Consider the following 16,962-nt stretch of genomic DNA (forward strand, 5'->3'; position numbering starts at 1 on the left):
CGTTTCCCATAGGAGCTGTGAACTTTATCAAAAGACCATCACAGGTACCCTTTAAACTTCAGTGTACCGCCGGCGGTACACCTACTAATTTGCATAGGAATTTAAAGAATGTCCGACGGCTGCAAACCCGATTATACAAACACTATACACCGATGGAAAGCTTAGATTCTCATGAATCCGCCGGTATAAACCACTTTCAGATGTGATTACTACAGCGGGTGAGAAAAACACATTTGTCCGACAAAAACAAATATCCATCCATCCGTTCTCTATACACGGCTTCAACGCACACAGCGCGACTCACATTTCCGGGTTCATTATTACACACACAAAAAAAGATTCCACAAAAAACGGCCATAATCCAACCTTTTACATCCAGATGACACAAGCCAGGAAACTATTTTGTCCAAAACATGTCCTGAAGTCGTATAAAATCCCCGAATCGGTCGTTTTCAAGGAAATGCACCTCCCGATGCGCGTCCAATATTCCCCGTATTTTTCGTAATTTTTTTTTATTTAAAAATAGAATATTAGCGATTTTTTGTACTGAAAACGGCTGGAATTGACTGAAGCTTAAAGGGTTAACATGAAAGGTATTACTGACAGACACGTGATCTTTAGGTTTCAACAGAGGAAAGGCGAAGGAGGAATGAGAAAAAAACAACAGTTTGTTTTTAAACTTTCTTCAGTATAAAAGCAAAGCTAACTACGGCAAGTATACATGAACAAAAAGGCACACCACATTGTGCTTTTAGTCAAGAATAACTGTGTCTTTTATTGTTTCTTTTACATTTCTGTCCACACAAGAATGATTTCATGTTTGAAATGTGTTTGTTTTTCACTTTATAACAGATTTTGAATATTTTTATAACTGATAAAGAAGAATATTAAACCGAGCAGAAGAATGTTAATGTCCGTTTTGTTTTCCTCTCCTTCCCTCCATCACCTTTAGTATGATTATTATCAGTGATAAAGACCTGGGGATAGTCATTCAAATATAATAATTTCTTTTAAAAGTATTAAAGGGAACTTAAAAATAAAATGCAATGATAGAATCAAAAAATGAAATGATTAAAAACGTTTTAGTACAAAGATAATACAAGTAAATTAGTCTTTTTTAAATGCATTTAAGGGTTAAATATGCAACTGCTACACATGATTTACATGAAATGACTCATATTTATGGAATAATAAAACATATTCACACATAGAAGCACCTTAACAAATAAAAACATCTAGTTTTCTGTCTACATTTTGAGTGTTTTTCTAAAAGTGTTCACATAATTTCCCTCCTGATTGGACTCCTTCCTGTAAAATCACTTTATTATTTAGTGTTTTTTCTTCTTTGTGTTCTAATAATAGTGGAGCGGTAAAAGTGCAGCTGCTGATAATAATATTGTGTCAGCCGTGATGGAGTGAACAGAAAGTGGACGAGCTGCAGCTGCGACAAACAAAAAGCAGCGGTGACACGTTTTAAAAAGATTCCAGTCCTCCTCCTCCTCCTCGTCTCTCTGGAAACAACAGCAGGTAAAACATGAAAACACGTGTGAGCTCGGCCTCGCTGCAGGTGGAACAAACATTCAAACACTCACTTCTCTCCACCGCCGTCAGGTTTTTCTGCTGCAGAGGAAAGACGGTTTCAGCCGGACGTCACTCATTCTGGTCCAGACACACATTCATCCCAGTCTGAGCTCCAGTAGAAGCACAGAATAATAACCTGTAAATAACCACAACTCCTCATGGTTCCTTTGTTTTAGTTCAACAGTCACAGTTAAGGAATTATCTTTTTACAGATCTCCAGATTTGATGGTTGTGTTTCTGTATCTCATTTCTTTCAGTCTTCTACTGATGGTTTCTGGGCAGCGCTGGTCTGTTTCCTCCCAGTGGGGGAGGAAGAGGAGGAAAAGAGGGTGAGGAAGGTGGCGGTCGCTGGTTTGTTGCCCTCAACATGTTTGTGATGGAAGTCTGGGTTTTCCAGAAGGAACATTCTGCTGCCAGACAGGAAGTAGCATCAATCTGTTGGGTCAGAGTGATCAGCTGCTGCTTCTGTGGAGGTTATCTAAAGGTTATCTAGAGGTTATCTAGAGATTATCTAAAGGTTCTGTAGAGGTTACCAAGAGGCTCTGTAGAGGTTCTGTAGAGGTTATTTATAGGATCTATAGAGGTTTTATAGAGATTATGTAGAGGTCTGTAGAGGTTTTATAGATGTTATCTGGAGGTTTGGCAGATGTTCAGTAGATGCTATCGAGAGGTTCTATAAAGGTTCTCTAGAGGTTCTCTTGTGATTCTGTAAAGGTTATGCAGTGGTTCTATAGAGGTTGTCTAAAGGCTCTGTAGAGGTTATCTAGATGTTAAGTAGACATTCAGGAGATGTTATCCAGAGGTTTTATAAATGTTATCTAGAGGTTCTATAGAGATTCAATAGATGTTATGTAGAGGTTTAATGGAGGTTATCTAGAGGTTCTGTGGAGGTTCTGTCAGACAGAAACTGGTTCATGAAGTGGAAGTGGAAGCAGAGATACGTCCAGACAGATCAGTGATCCAGATCTGAAGGTTTGATTTTCAGCAGCTTCCAGACTGAACCATAATTTAAACATCTGAAGTTCTTCTGGTCTTCAGACCCAACATTCAGTCCATTTTTATTTATGTAGCTCAGATTCACAGCATGTCGTGGCACAGCGTTAGCATGGTTAGCTAGTAGAGAACAGGAAACCCAACGATCCAAAGTTCATGAGTTCTGATCTTCAGCTGATGGCGGATGAGGCAGAAGCTAAACTTCATTTTTAAACCTCCAGACTGAGTTTTAGAGGCTCCTGGACACGACCAGCTGCTGTTTTATTGCTGCGGTTTTGCGTCTCTTTGGAGTGATCATGTTTCTCTTTGCAAAGGTTTTACGTCTTTCAGTGTTTGCAGTGATTATACAGTTTAGTGATTCTGTCTCTGCAAACATTTTTTCTATCTTTTCAATTGTTTTGTGTCTCCTTGCAGTGGGTTTGTGTCCGTTCTTTGCTGTCTGTTAGCATTTGCAGTGGTATTGCGTCCCTTTGGAGTAATCTTTCCTCTTGTTGGTAGTTTTGTGTCTCTGCTCTCTGGTTTAGTGTCGTATTTAGAGGGGCTAAGCTGCCCTGACGATGCTGTAGTTCCCTGTAATTGTGACTTTTGTTTTGGTCTGGTTTTGCATCTTTTTCTAATCATCACCTCTTCACAGTGGTTCCATGTCTTCACACAGAGCTGAGGAGCCTTTTTGTTGTTTACAGCTGGAATGTAATGAACTACTTTGCTACGTGACATTACAAAGATGTTGCATTTCATTTAGTGAACGTGCAGAATCCTGCAGTTTGTGGGTTGTTGTGTTTGTCGTCACATGGTTGCATGAGTGTGAAGAAATAAACTCCTCCCTGTAGCTTCATGCAGTTCCACTGATGGACAACTGGTGGCAGCAATGTGACGAAGGGTTGCGGCCAAATAGAAAGAAGAGGAGAAGAACGAAGAGACGACAAACAGGTAGAAAATTCAGAGTTCATCTTTATTGCTTCAGACAAAAATCCATTCAACACATTTGTTTGTGTACATTATCAGATGTTGTGTGTTTGTGTTCGGGCAGCAGGTTGTCTCCTCCAGTAGAAGGTATCCAGAAGATGTTCCACCTCCATCCAACGGACGTTCCTCCTGACTGGTTGGGGTTCTTCAGGTATTTATTTTAACAAGCACTGCATTTATTGATTATTATTCATTTTTAAAGACCGATCATCTCTATGGTGGTCTTCACCAACCCGGTCAGAACAAAGGTAAATTACATCTTCACTCTGACCTTCATGATGCTCTGTACAACTGAACCAGGAAGTTGTGATTTTTTTTGTCACCACAGACTGAAAGAATTGTGCTTATGTGTTGATGCTGCTTTTCTTTATCTTCCACCTGAACAGACATGATTAACCTGACAATTCTGAAGAACTGGTGTAAGACATTACTGCAGGAGTCATTCTACCTTACACTATGACTCGACATACGATACTATAACAAATGGCAAAGTTTAGTATATCGTGCAAGAAGTGACCAAAATGTCAGTTTAGTATGTCGTTTGAAAATTGAAAAGAACATCAAACTTTAGCATGTGGTCCAGAAAAACATTGTAGTTTAGTAAGTGGTGCAAAATGTGACCAAAATGTCATAGCTTAGCATGTGGTCTGTAAATCGAAAAAAAAGTCATAGTTTAGTATGTCGTCCGAAATGTCATTAAAATTTCATAGTTTAGTATATCGTCCATAAAACCAAAGAAAAACGTTGTAGCTAGTGTGTGGTCAAAAACATCATAAGTTACTAAGTCGTCCGAAAATTGAAAAAATATCGTTTAGTATGTCGTCTGAAATGTCATTAAAACATCATAGTTCATTATGACATCAAAAAATTGACCAAAACGTCATACTTTAGTATGTCATCCACAAACATCACTAAAATGTCATAGTTTAGTATGTCGTCTGAAAATTGACCAAAACGTCATAGTTTAGTATGAGGTCTGAAAATCGAAAAAAGCATCGTAGTTTAGTACATCATCCAAAAATCGAAAAAATGTTATCATTTAGTATGTGATCCAACAGTCAAAAAAATGTAGTAGTATTGTATGTTGTCTGAAATGTCACTAAAACATCATACTACACTGTGTCTTGTCAGAAGACAATCCCTGGACCCAGTGGAGGTGGTTGGAGACAGGAGAAGCTACTACCCTGATGGAGGACCGATGGAATCTTCTCACAGCGTGGACAACTGCTTCTCTGGTGATGCCAAAAGAGGGAGACCGCAGATCTTCATCCTGCTGCTGGCAGTCTCTACAACTGCTCACAGTAAACCACAGGAGTAGAAATTGAGTTTCTCTGTGATGCAACATCAACACATCTAAATCTCTGGATGAACAATATTTGTACACTAGAAGGTTCTGTGTAATATCACTGTTTACTTTATAGAGAAGAATCTGTGCAATGTCAGTGTTTTCTGCTCATGAATGAATCAGTACAATGCATCTTTACTATCCATAGGTATCTGCTTTGACCTCATTGCTGCTGCAACACTGCATATTACCCTGCTGTGGAATTAATAAAGGATTATTTTATCTGTTGTCTATACTATGACTCGACACATCTGACAATACTACTGTACTGCGACTCATAACACAGTTGACTGTGACTCCCACTACTAAACTATTTTGATGTTGGATGCTTGAAAAAGTAAAACAAATTAAAAAGTGTGATATTTCAATGAAATCATTGATACTTCAAGAACATCAGACTGAGAATGTTTCCTACAAGAAAGGACGGAGTCTACAACACCACTGATCAGGTACTTATAATACAGTCTTGACATCATTCCTCAGGAGGGTTAACCACCACTGAGTTGTGGAGTCATCTCAGTTAGAGGTGATCAGAAATACCTGAAACAATCCATCAACCTGGAAAATGCCGTGGGCCATGATTAAACCTTCATTGTAAGTAAACCTGTAAAGAAAATAAAACCTCTCCAAGAACAAGTGGTTGAGTTGAATTACTTGGTTTTGCTGTCAATGTTGAGGCAAAATGCAAAACTGTGATGGTTTTGGACAACATACTGAACTATGGTGTTTTGGGGTATCATGCACCACATACTAAACAAACTATGACATTTTCGTACATTTTCGGACGATATACTAAACTATAACATTTTTTGTCCATTTTCGGACGACATACTAAATTATGATGTTATTGTCACATTTTCGGGCGACAAACTAAACTATGACGTTTGTGTCAAATTTTCGGACGACATACTAAACTATGACGTTTTTGTCCATTTTCGGACGACATACTAAACTATGATGTTTGTGTCCATTTTCGGACGACATACTAAACTATGACGTTTTTGTCCATTTTCGGACGACATACTACACTATGACGTTTTTGTCCATTTTCGGACGACATACTAAACTATGACGTTTTTGTCCATTTTCGGACGACATACTAAACTATGATGTTTGTGTCCATTTTCGGACGACATACTAAACTATGACGTTTTTGTCCATTTTCGGACGACATACTACACTATGACGTTTTTGTCCATTTTCGGACGACATACTACACTATGACGTTTTTGTCCATTTTCGGACGACATACTAAACTATGACGTTTTTGTCCATTTTCGGACGACATACTAAACTATGACGTTTGTGTCAAATTTTCGGACGACATACTAAACTATGACGTTTTTGTCCATTTTCGGACGACATACTAAACTATGACGTTTTTGTCCATTTTCGGACGACATACTACACTATGACGTTTTTGTCCATTTTCGGACGACATACTAAACTATGACGTTTTTGTCCATTTTCGGACGACATACTAAACTATGACGTTTTTGTCCATTTTCGGACGACATACTAAACTATGACGTTTGTGTCCATTTTCGGACGACATACTAAACTATGACGTTTTTGTCCATTTTCGGACGACATACTAAACTATGACGTTTTTGTCCATTTTCGGACGACATACTAAACTATGACGTTTGTGTCCATTTTCGGACGACATACTAAACTATGACGTTTTAGTCACATTTCGGACGACAAACTAAACTATGATGTTTGTGTCCATTTTCGGACGACATACTAAACTATGACGTTTGTGTCACATTTTCGGACGACATACTAAACTATGACGTTTTAGTCACATTTCGGACGACAAACTAAACTATGATGTTTGTGTCCATTTTCGGACGACATACTAAACTATGACGTTTGTGTCACATTTTCGGACGACATACTAAACTATGACGTTTTTGTCCATTTTCGGACGACATACTAAACTATGACGTTTGTGTCACATTTTCGGACGACATACTAAACTATGACGTTTTTGTCCATTTTCAGACGACATACTAAACTATGACGTTTGTGTCACATTTTCGGACGACACTAAATTATGACGTTTGTGTCCATTTTGGACGACATACTAAACTATGACGTTGTCAAATTTTGGACAACATACTAAACTATGATGTTTGTGTCACATTTTCGGACGACATACTAAACTATGACGTTGTTGTCAAATTTTTGAACGACATACTAAACTATGACGTTTTTGTCCATTTTGGACGACATACTAAACTATGACGTTTTTGTCACATTTTCAGACGACATACTAAACTATGACGTTTTTGTCACATTTTTGGACGACATTATAAACTATGACATTTGTGTGCATTTTTGGACGACATACTAAACTATGACGTTTTTGTCACATTTTTGGACGACATTATAAACTATGACATTTGTGTGCATTTTTGGACGACAAACTAAACTATGACGTTTGTGTCCATTTTTGGACGACATAATAAACTATGACGTTTTTGTCACCGTTTTGGACGACATAGCAATCTATAACATTTGTGTGCATTTTTGAACGACATTATAAACTATGACGTTTGTGTCCATTTTCGGACGACATAATAAACTATGACGTTTTTGTCACCGTTTTGGACGACATAATAAACTATGACATTTGTGTCCATTTTCGGACGACATACTAAACTATGACGTTTTTGTCACATTTTCGGACGACATACTAAACTATGACGTTTGTGTCCATTTTCGCACAAAAAAAGACTTTTTTGTGAATTTTCGGACGACATACTAAACTATGACGTTTGTGTCCATTTTCAGACGACATACTAAACTATGACGTTTTTGTCAAAATTTCGGACGACATTATAATCTATGACATTTGTGTCCATTTTCGGACGACATACTAAACCATAACGTTTTTGTCACATTTTCGGACGACATACTAAACCATGACGTTTTTGTCACATTTTCGGACGACATACTACACTATGATGTTTGTGTCCATTTTCGGACGACATACTAAATTATGACGTTTGTGTCCATTTTCGGACGACATACTAAATTATGACGTTTTTGTCACATTTCGGACAACATATAAAAACTATGATGTTTGTGTCCATTTTCGGACGACATACTAAACTGTAATGCTGTGGGTTTTTTTGCATTTTTCGGCTTTATAGTGGCAGTGAAGGTGGACAGGAAGAGCGGTGGGTAGACATGCAGCAAAGGGGCACAAGCGGGAATCGAACCCAGGCCGCTGCATCAGAGACCAGCCCCTGTACATGGAGTGCCCGCTTAACCCAATGAGCTACACGAGCACCCCACCTATGACGTTTTTGTGTCCACTGTTGGACGACATACTAAACTATGAGGTCTCTGTCCGTTTTCGGACTACATACTAAACTATGAGTTTTTTTGGCCATTTTCACACGACATACTAAACTATGACGTTTTTGTCCATTTCCGCACAAAAAATTATGTTTATTGTCCTTTTTCGGATGACATACTAAACCATGATGTTTATTGTCCATTTACTTTAGAAAAGTCAAGAACCAAATCCAAAGAGTAGAAAAACCTGTTGTGAAACTGAGGCAGGTGTAGTTTAAAATTCTGTCGTATTGTTTCACTTTTTTTTTTTTTAAGAGATCCTTCGAAATCAGCACAGTGTGTTGATAAAACACAGATAATGCCCATGGAGTTGTTATCCTCGGAGTCGACACCAAACACATCTCTGGTGACATCTGTGCAACATTTTCTGTCCAGTGTGGAGACAAAACCCAACGACAGACTCATCCAAGTTCTTTCTTCCTTTTGTAAACAGCTGATGTCGGTTCTTTCTGTCTTTTGCTTCATATTTTCCAGTTTTCCGGCAGTTGAATGTGTTTAAGCCCCAACAGTCGAGGCCTGCAGTGATAATGGTTGTTGGGTCACAGTTTAACGCTGCTTCCTGATTGCTGGAAAAGCTTCTGGACCCTTCAGGTGCGAATCTATGTTGAGAAATCAACAAGAACGTTACCTCGAAGGTGAAAAAATATCAGAATAAAGGCTTTTTTCTCAGCATTTCTTTGTGGTGTTGATTATTTCAAACACTGGGAGAGAAACTCTGGAGAGACTCTCAGCTCCTCCAGGACATTTCCAGGTTTAGTTTGTCAACAGCCGGCACATGTAGTTACAGAACACAACATTTCTGACACTGAGGTCTGACAGATTTACTGTTCCTTCAGGGTTCCACACAAAATGGGGGAAATATTAACAAAGAAAAGGATGAAGATTGCTGCTCTTAAAAACAGAGAAAATAAAAAATGAACAGAAAACAACTGTTTGGATACAAAGCCCTGCAAGCTCATCAAAAATGAAAATAATTAAAGTGAAAATAACTCACCTGATAGTGGGAGGCCTTACAGCTTGTTCTGGCAATTTCATGGAAGTTCCGCTAGAAAAAAAAAGAAAAAAGAAACTGGTTAGAAAAAATTAACTTTATATTTATGATTAAAAAAAAACCTCTCAAAGTCTGCATCATTCAAATGTAGCTCTCTGAATTATTAGCAATTAGCAAACATTAATCATGTTTGCAAAATGACGAGAACACCACACAAAATCATCAAAACGAGACCCCAAATCACCAAAATGCGACACAAAAATGGTTTCTACTGGTTTCTGCTGGTTCTTCAGAGAGACAGAGGAAAATTAAAGCGACTGCATGAATAAATAAATGCAGCATGACTCAGACACAGTGAACAGAGGAGCAGGATGTCGGAGATCCTTTTAGCATGGTGAAACATCTTTCTACTGATGAGAAGAGGAGGGAGGAAAAGTCTGGAAACATGGAGATATTTACAGGATGAGAAGAAAAAACGGTCATAAAATCACAAAATGAGACACAAAAAAATGGTTCCTCCATGTTCTTCCTAGTTCTTTCCTGTTCCTCCATGTTCCTCCTGGTTCCTTCTTGTTCCTGCATGTTCCTCCTGGTTCCTGCTGGGGTTCTGTTTCCTCTGAGAGCTGCTCTCTGGTTCAGTTCTGCAGGAGGTCTGGATTTTACCAACCATTAAGCTATCAGGAGCTTTTTGTTGGAGAAATATTTCTGCGGCCCTTCTCCTAATTGCCTGTCAAAATTGCCTTAAGTGTCGCCGGCGAGCAGAAAGCGGAGCCTTCATTAATCATGGCGGCTCTATTCACTGTGGATTAAACATGTTCACCTGAGTGCCGACACATTTAAAGAGGAAAAGTATCGGAGGTTTTAAAATCACACTCAGCACTGCAGGTGTTTTATTTGTGTTATTTTCCTGCTCAAGTCAATCAGCTGTAACACGAAGGTTTTAACTAAATCCAACAAAAACAGGACAGATCTAAACGAGCGTGGTGTGCTTACTGCTGCAGCGATGTAACGATGTTAACAGAACAAAGCCAAAGCCTTCACAGATCCGTGAGCCGGACCAGGGCCTCCCTCCTGGTAAGACGATCAGCTGCTCATGAACCTCGCTCGACCTCCACTTAACACAGAAGATGGGATCATGGGATAGCCGGCTCTCTTTGTCCATTAAATAAAAGCATTAGAGGACACAGATCGTATCTGAAGCTCTGCTGATGGATCGATGCTCTGCAAGTCAGCAGCCTTCGTATCTGTAAATACACATCTCATGTTGGCTCCTGTTTGTTTCACTTGAACAAAGAGTTTAAATGTCGCTGAATATTCATGAGTCTTAGAGAGGAAAATCTGTGCACAGAAGAACAATGCATTTCTGCAGTTAAGGTTTCTATTTTTACACGATGATTTGAGAGTGTTTATGGAAGAAATAATGAAGTGAAAGGCTTAGTGGAGTACAAAAAAAATACAACTATGGATAGCATTTCTGTGTACATATCAAAAATAAAAGCAGTTCAAAGATGTGAAATATCTAAAGCTAAAGTATCTAAAAAACATCAAATTATTAAAGCTGAAGCAGCTTAGGGGCATTCAGTAGCTAAAGCTAAAGTAGCTAAAGGATGTGAAATTTCTAAAGCTAAAGTACCTAAAAGACATCAAACTATTAAAGCTAAAAAAGCTAAAGGGCATTAAGGAGAGCTAAAGCTAAAGGAGCCGAAGGATGTCAAATATCTAAAGCTAAAGTACCTAAAAGACATTAAATTATTTAAGCTAAAGAATCTCAAAGACATTAAATTATTCAAGCTAAAGTATCTAAAAGACATCAAATTATTAAAGCTTAAGTAGCTGAAGGGTGTTAAGTAGCTAAAGACAAAATAGCTAAGGGCGTCAAATATCTAAAGCTAAAGTATCTAAAATACATCAAATTATTAAAGCTAAAGTATCTAAAGTATGTCATAGCTAAAGAACATTATGCAGCTAAGCAGAGGGGCATCCGACCGCTAAAGCTAACATAGCTAAAACACAGTAGCTGTAGGAGAAGGGAAGCAGGTTGAGGACATCGACTTGTCAAAGCTAAAGTAGCAAAAGGACATCAAGTAGCTGAAAGACACCAAGTATCTAAAGCTAAAGTCTCTAAAAGAAAACAAATTATGCAAGCTTAAGTTGCTAAATGGAATTATGCAGCTAAAGCTAAAGTACCTCAACAACATTTAATAGCTATTGCTAATGTATCTAAAGGTCATCAAGTAGCTAAAACTAAAATTGCTAAAAAGAAATCAAACAGCTAAAGCTGAAGTAGCTAAATGGGATTGAGAATCTAAAACTAAAGTAGCTAAAGAGCATTATGTAACTGAGCAGAGAGACACCTAGCAGCTAGAGCTAATAGAACTGAAGGACCATAGCTGAAGAAAAGGGTAAGTAATTTGAGGACCTCACATCTAAAGCTAAAGTTGCTAAAGTAAGGTAGTTAAAGGAAAGGAAAAGTAGCCCAAAGACATAAAACAGCACAACCTAAAGTAACTGAAAGACATTGTGTAGATAAACAATGGAATATCTCATAGCTAAAGCTAAAATAGCCAAAGGACTGCAGCTAAATAAATAACGAAGTAGGCTGAAGACATCAGATAACTAAAGCTAATAGCTAACATAAAGTAGCTTAAAGTTAGCTATAGCTAAAGTTGTTCGAGGATGTCCAATGGCCAACCCTAATAGCTAACATAAAGTGGGTAAAGGACATCAGGTAGCTGAAGCTAAAGTGGCTAAGGGGTATCAGGTCACTAAAGTAACCAAAACATAACAAGTAGCTGGGGACATTATGTAGCTAAACACTGAATAACATGACAGTGAGGATTTTGTGCTAACATACATCCAATAACTAAAGCTAAAATTTTGTCATGGATGTAAGCTAAAATGGCTAAAGGATGTTGAGGAGCTAAAATGTTGTTTGAGGATGTCAAACAGCCAACCTTAACACAAAGTAGGTAAAAATACATCACGTAGCTAAAGCTACAGTCACTGAAGGGTGTTTGGTCACTAAAATAACTAAAACATTACAGGTAGCTGGGGACATTGGGTAGCTAAACATTCAATAACACAACAGTGAAGATTTGGAGTGCTAATCTACATCAGGTAGCTAAAGCTAAAGCGGCTAAAGGGTGTTTGGTCACTAAAATAAGTAAAAGATTACAACTAGCTGGTCACATTAGGTAGCTAAACATTAAGCAACACAACAGAGAAGATTTTGTGCTAACATAGATCAAGTAGCTAAAGTTAGTGTGGCTAAGTAGCTAAAGCAGAAATTGCTAAAGTACATCAGATAACTAAATAAAGTAGAGAAATCCAGCTCAGCATTAAATAACACAACAGAAGGGATGTTTGGGTGCTAATGTTGTGACAAGCTAATCATCATCAGAATCATAAGACTGCTGTTAATTTCTTAATAAGTCTGTAAAGCTAAAACAGCTGAAGACATCAGCTTTCTAAAGGAGATCAAGTAGCTGAACAATAACATGATGTTTGGCACTTAAAGCAGATAAAGGACTACAAATGCTAAAGTAGCTAAAAGAAATTCAATATCCAACGCTACGGTGGAGGCTAAAGAACCTTTCCAGCAGTAATTTGTGAAGAAGCAGGCGTAGTTTGCAGGTTTCTGCTCCAGTTAACCTGAGCTGACAGGATCAGATCGGTGTCGCTGACATACTGGGACCAGAGCCAGCGCTGGAGGACATGCCGGCTTCAGCAGCCGGAGATGTCCTGACAAGAAAGTACAGCAGCGACGAAACAAGCCGCCGGGATGACGTCCTGTCAGGTGGGTGGTTTACAGACCTACATGAAGCATGAACGCGTTAAATAATGGGTGAAATAATGTTTCTGTGTTCATGACTGGCGGTTGTGTTGCTCTGCGGTCGGCTGTAAAAAGACAAACTGATCTCAGCTGCAGTTTCCCCGCAGCCCTGCTAATGTAATAGAGAGGCAGTGATTCATGGCTGTGATTTTTCTATCTGTTTCTATTGACGCTTCAGATGTTTGTCGGCGGAACAGGAGATCGCTGAAGTGCTGTCAGCCATTTTAAAGCCGCAACACAATCGATGCAGCCGTGGTTTGACAACACGAGCTCAAACAGCAGAGAGGCTGACGAATGGACAAACTGTCATCCGCCACATTCTGCATCCTCACGTTTACTGCAAGCTCAATAGAATACTGAATACACAAAACACGTCTAGGATTTATCATGTGCTACCATGAAATAACAGCAAAACAGGTATAAATACGCACCAAACACAACCACAAAGAGACACAATCTGACAGCATATCTATGAAAATAAGAGTCAGAGCAGCAACAAGGACAAAACAGCTGTGGCCAATGACTATAAAAAGACACAAAACAACCCTAACAAGATTCAAAATGCCGACAAAGAGACGCAGACCGATGACAAAGGGATGCAAAATGGCTCCTAGGAGACACAAAACAACTACAAAGATGCAAAACAGCTACAAAATGACTACACAAGCCAGAGTTACCTTTTCTTACTGCTGTGTCGCCTCTAACTCAGTCAGATATGATTGATTGTCATGGAGAGGTGTATCAGAAACGTGTCAGAACAACGTAACAACAGATTCACCTGCAGTAGGTAACAGATCTGTGTGTTTCTGTGTGAATTCATCAAAAACAAGGTGACTAATCATCTGTTTTACCGTCTCTGCGGTGGATTTCTGTCAGAAACGAAGCATCAGACTCTGCTAATGTTGTATCTCACAGCTGCTGTTTTTCTACAAAACTACTGCAAACTTTCCTCATTATTTTCTGTTTTTATAAAGACATGTTCAGGGAAGTCCTGCATTATCTGGTACTAAACTGTGAGGAACAAAATCACTGAATACCTGCCTGTTATTTTAGAAAAATAAATTCGTCTTTTTCACATCTCATGAGCAGGAGAACACGCTGCTGCCGGTTTATTACATGGATCAGATCTCAGAGAACAACATTAACATAAAGTCTTTATCATGATGTGAAGGCTTCATCTGTTCCTGTAAAACCACACACACAAGAAAGAGACTCACAAAGACCGCCGACAGACAAAAGATCACAAAGAGGCACGGAATCAGCACAAAGACATGCAAAATGACGAGAAAGAGGTGCCGAACCACAGCAAAGTCATGCAAAACAACCGCAAAGAGACACAAAGCAAACAGTAAGAGATGCAGAACTGCTACAAAAATATGCAAAACAGCTGGAAAAGACACCAATTGAACACAAACGGACATGCAACCATCACAAAGACACAAAACAAGCACGAAGAGACACAAAATGACCACAGACACAAAAAATGCTATAAAAAGGTGCAAAACTACAAGAAAATTAAGCAAAATTACTTTAAAGAGACTCAAAATTACCACAAAACCAGAACAAACAGACACAACATGATGACAGAGACACAAAATGACTTCAGACACACAAACTGACGTATGAACATTGGTAAAAGGTGCAAAACAAGCACAAAGAGACCAGAAACAGACACAAAAATGTGACACAGACACTCAAAAGGAGTGTAAATTCACACAACTACAACAAAATCCAGCAAGATTACCTAAAAGAGACACAAAACAAACACAAAAAGATGCAGAGCTACTACATACAACCACAAAGACAAAACATTGTGACAAAGACTCAAAATGACTATAAAGAGGTGCAGAACTACAAGAAAATCCACTAAAATTACTTTAAAGAGACTCAAAATGACTACAAAACCAGAATAAAGGGACACAAAATGACCATAGAGACACAATCTGAAGCAATAACTAATGGGAAAAGGTGCAAAACAAGCACAGAGAGACTTAAATAGACCAGAAAGAGACACAAAACAAACTACAACAAACACAAAATGGCACTAGAAACATAAGATGACGATAAACAGACACAAAACAACTGCAAAGTGATGCAGAGCAAGACGACAAATCACCAGCAAGGGACACAAAATGACCTTAAAAAAGGGAGAAACCAACAAGAAAATCCAGCAAAACTGCCTAAAAGTGACACAAAACATTATTAGGTCAATTGTTCTAAGAAAACCTTATAAATACTAGTTTGTTTGCACGTTGTTGTCTTTTGTTTTGATCTGATATCTTGAATTTTGCAGCTCCTTCAGTGTTTCAACATCAATCAGCTGAGATGTTCCAGGTCTAAAGACTCATTAATCCTCCTCTGTCATCTCTATCTGAGTCGTGTTGTTTATGATTGTTTGTACATGTCCTGTTATCTGTTTGCAGCTTCTTCCAGCCCGGCTTCCCCTCAGGGATCATAAAACTTTGATCTGATCTGCTCTGAATTCTTGTTTCTGGCCTCCTCTCCGTTCCACTCGTCTTCCTTCCTGCCTGTCTGAGAGGCGACAGCCAGTCTCCTCGCCGTAAACCGATCCGCCTCGGAGAGAGCGCGAGGCCGAGCGGGAGAGGATTCCTGATACGGATCTACCTCGGAGAGCCGTCCAGACAAAGCCTCACCTGTTCGCCCCGTTCCTCCTCCGCCTCGCCGCTCTCAAACCCTCCACTTTGTTTCCGTCGGGGATCCTGGAAGCTTTGATACACAGAAATACCTGTTAGTAGCTGGCGGTCCTTTTCCCAAATACCCCCCACCCCCACCCCAGGAGCAGAAAATTACCCCATTTACCCTCCTCCACCATTTTGGGTGTCCCTGCCGGGCCCCCGGGGCAGAACCCAGACATAAAGTTAGCATTGAGGAGCCGAGTGTCCGATATCAGTTAATGTGAGATACAACTAATTAGTCCATTATCCGGCCCCCGCTCCCAGCCACTCATAAATTGGAGCCACTCAAAGGTCGTTTATTATTTATCAGAGGGACGGGGGGGTGGGGGTGGGGGTGTAGAGGGGAGGATGGGGGGGGTGTAGAGGGGAGGCTGGAAGGAGGAGGAGGGGGGGGCTTCTGTTGCTGCTTTGCTTGTTCAACACATCAAGATTAGTTTCAACTAACGCTGTTGGACGACTGCAGCCTGAAAACACCACAGACACACACACTAAAACACACACACACACACACACACACACACACACACACACACAGAGATGTATTTAAAAGAATGCGGCTGAAAGCTCTGGAAAACTGCATTAAAGCAAACAAACGCAAAGATTCACACACTGAAACTGACTCTAAATTCACACAGAACTACAACAAAATCCAGAAAGATTACCGACAAGAGACACAAAAAGTTGCAGAGCTACTACACAACACGCAAAACAGCTGGAAAAGACACCAGATTACCCACAAAACAGCACTGCATCATGTTGTGTTAGGTTGGTAAACTGCATGATGTTGTGTAGTTAAATCACGTTGTATCTGACTGGGATATGTTGCATGACTCTGTAACATTGCTTTGTGTCACACTGCATGGATTTGTGTTTTATATATTGCATCACACTGCTTAAGTTGCATTAGTTGCATAAGTTGCCTAAGTTGCATTAGTTGCATCACGTTGCATAAGTTGCATTAGTTGCATAAGTTGCATTAGTGGCCTAAGTTGCATTAGTGGCCTAAGTTGCATTAGTTGCATTAGTTGCCTAAGTTGCATTAGTTGCATCACATTGCATAAGTTGCATTAGTTGCATAAGTTGCATTAGTGGCCTAAGTTGCATTAGTGGCCTAAGTTGCATTAGTTGCATTAGTTGCCTAAGTTGCATTAGTTGCATCACATTGCATAAGTTGCATTAGTTGCATTAG

General features: G+C 39.3%; 1 protein-coding gene and 1 long non-coding RNA gene across 2 annotated transcripts in view; one reads left to right on the forward strand and one right to left on the reverse strand.

The window, feature by feature from the left end:
* The window catches only part of foxg1a (forkhead box G1a), a 32,933-nt gene extending 27,412 nt beyond the window's left edge, over positions 1 to 5,521 (forward strand). Inside the window, exons 2-4 of the mRNA XM_051944606.1 lie at positions 1,363 to 3,504; positions 3,605 to 3,691; positions 4,672 to 5,521. The gene's annotated coding sequence lies outside the window, so the exon portion shown is untranslated. The remainder of the gene's footprint in view (positions 1 to 1,362; positions 3,505 to 3,604; positions 3,692 to 4,671) is intronic.
* Positions 5,522 to 8,472: 2,951 nt separating this feature from the next.
* Positions 8,473 to 16,082, reverse strand: LOC127532665 (uncharacterized). The gene is made up of 3 exons (XR_007940261.1): positions 15,732 to 16,082; positions 9,249 to 9,299; positions 8,473 to 8,853 (listed from the first exon to the last, which is right to left on the reverse strand). It is a non-coding gene; the product is annotated as an uncharacterized LOC127532665 (long non-coding RNA).
* Positions 16,083 to 16,962: the final 880 nt, after the last annotated feature.

The sequence above is a fragment of the Acanthochromis polyacanthus genome, chromosome 1 (genome assembly GCF_021347895.1).
Source record: "Acanthochromis polyacanthus isolate Apoly-LR-REF ecotype Palm Island chromosome 1, KAUST_Apoly_ChrSc, whole genome shotgun sequence".
NCBI classification, from domain to species: Eukaryota; Metazoa; Chordata; class Actinopteri; family Pomacentridae; genus Acanthochromis; species Acanthochromis polyacanthus.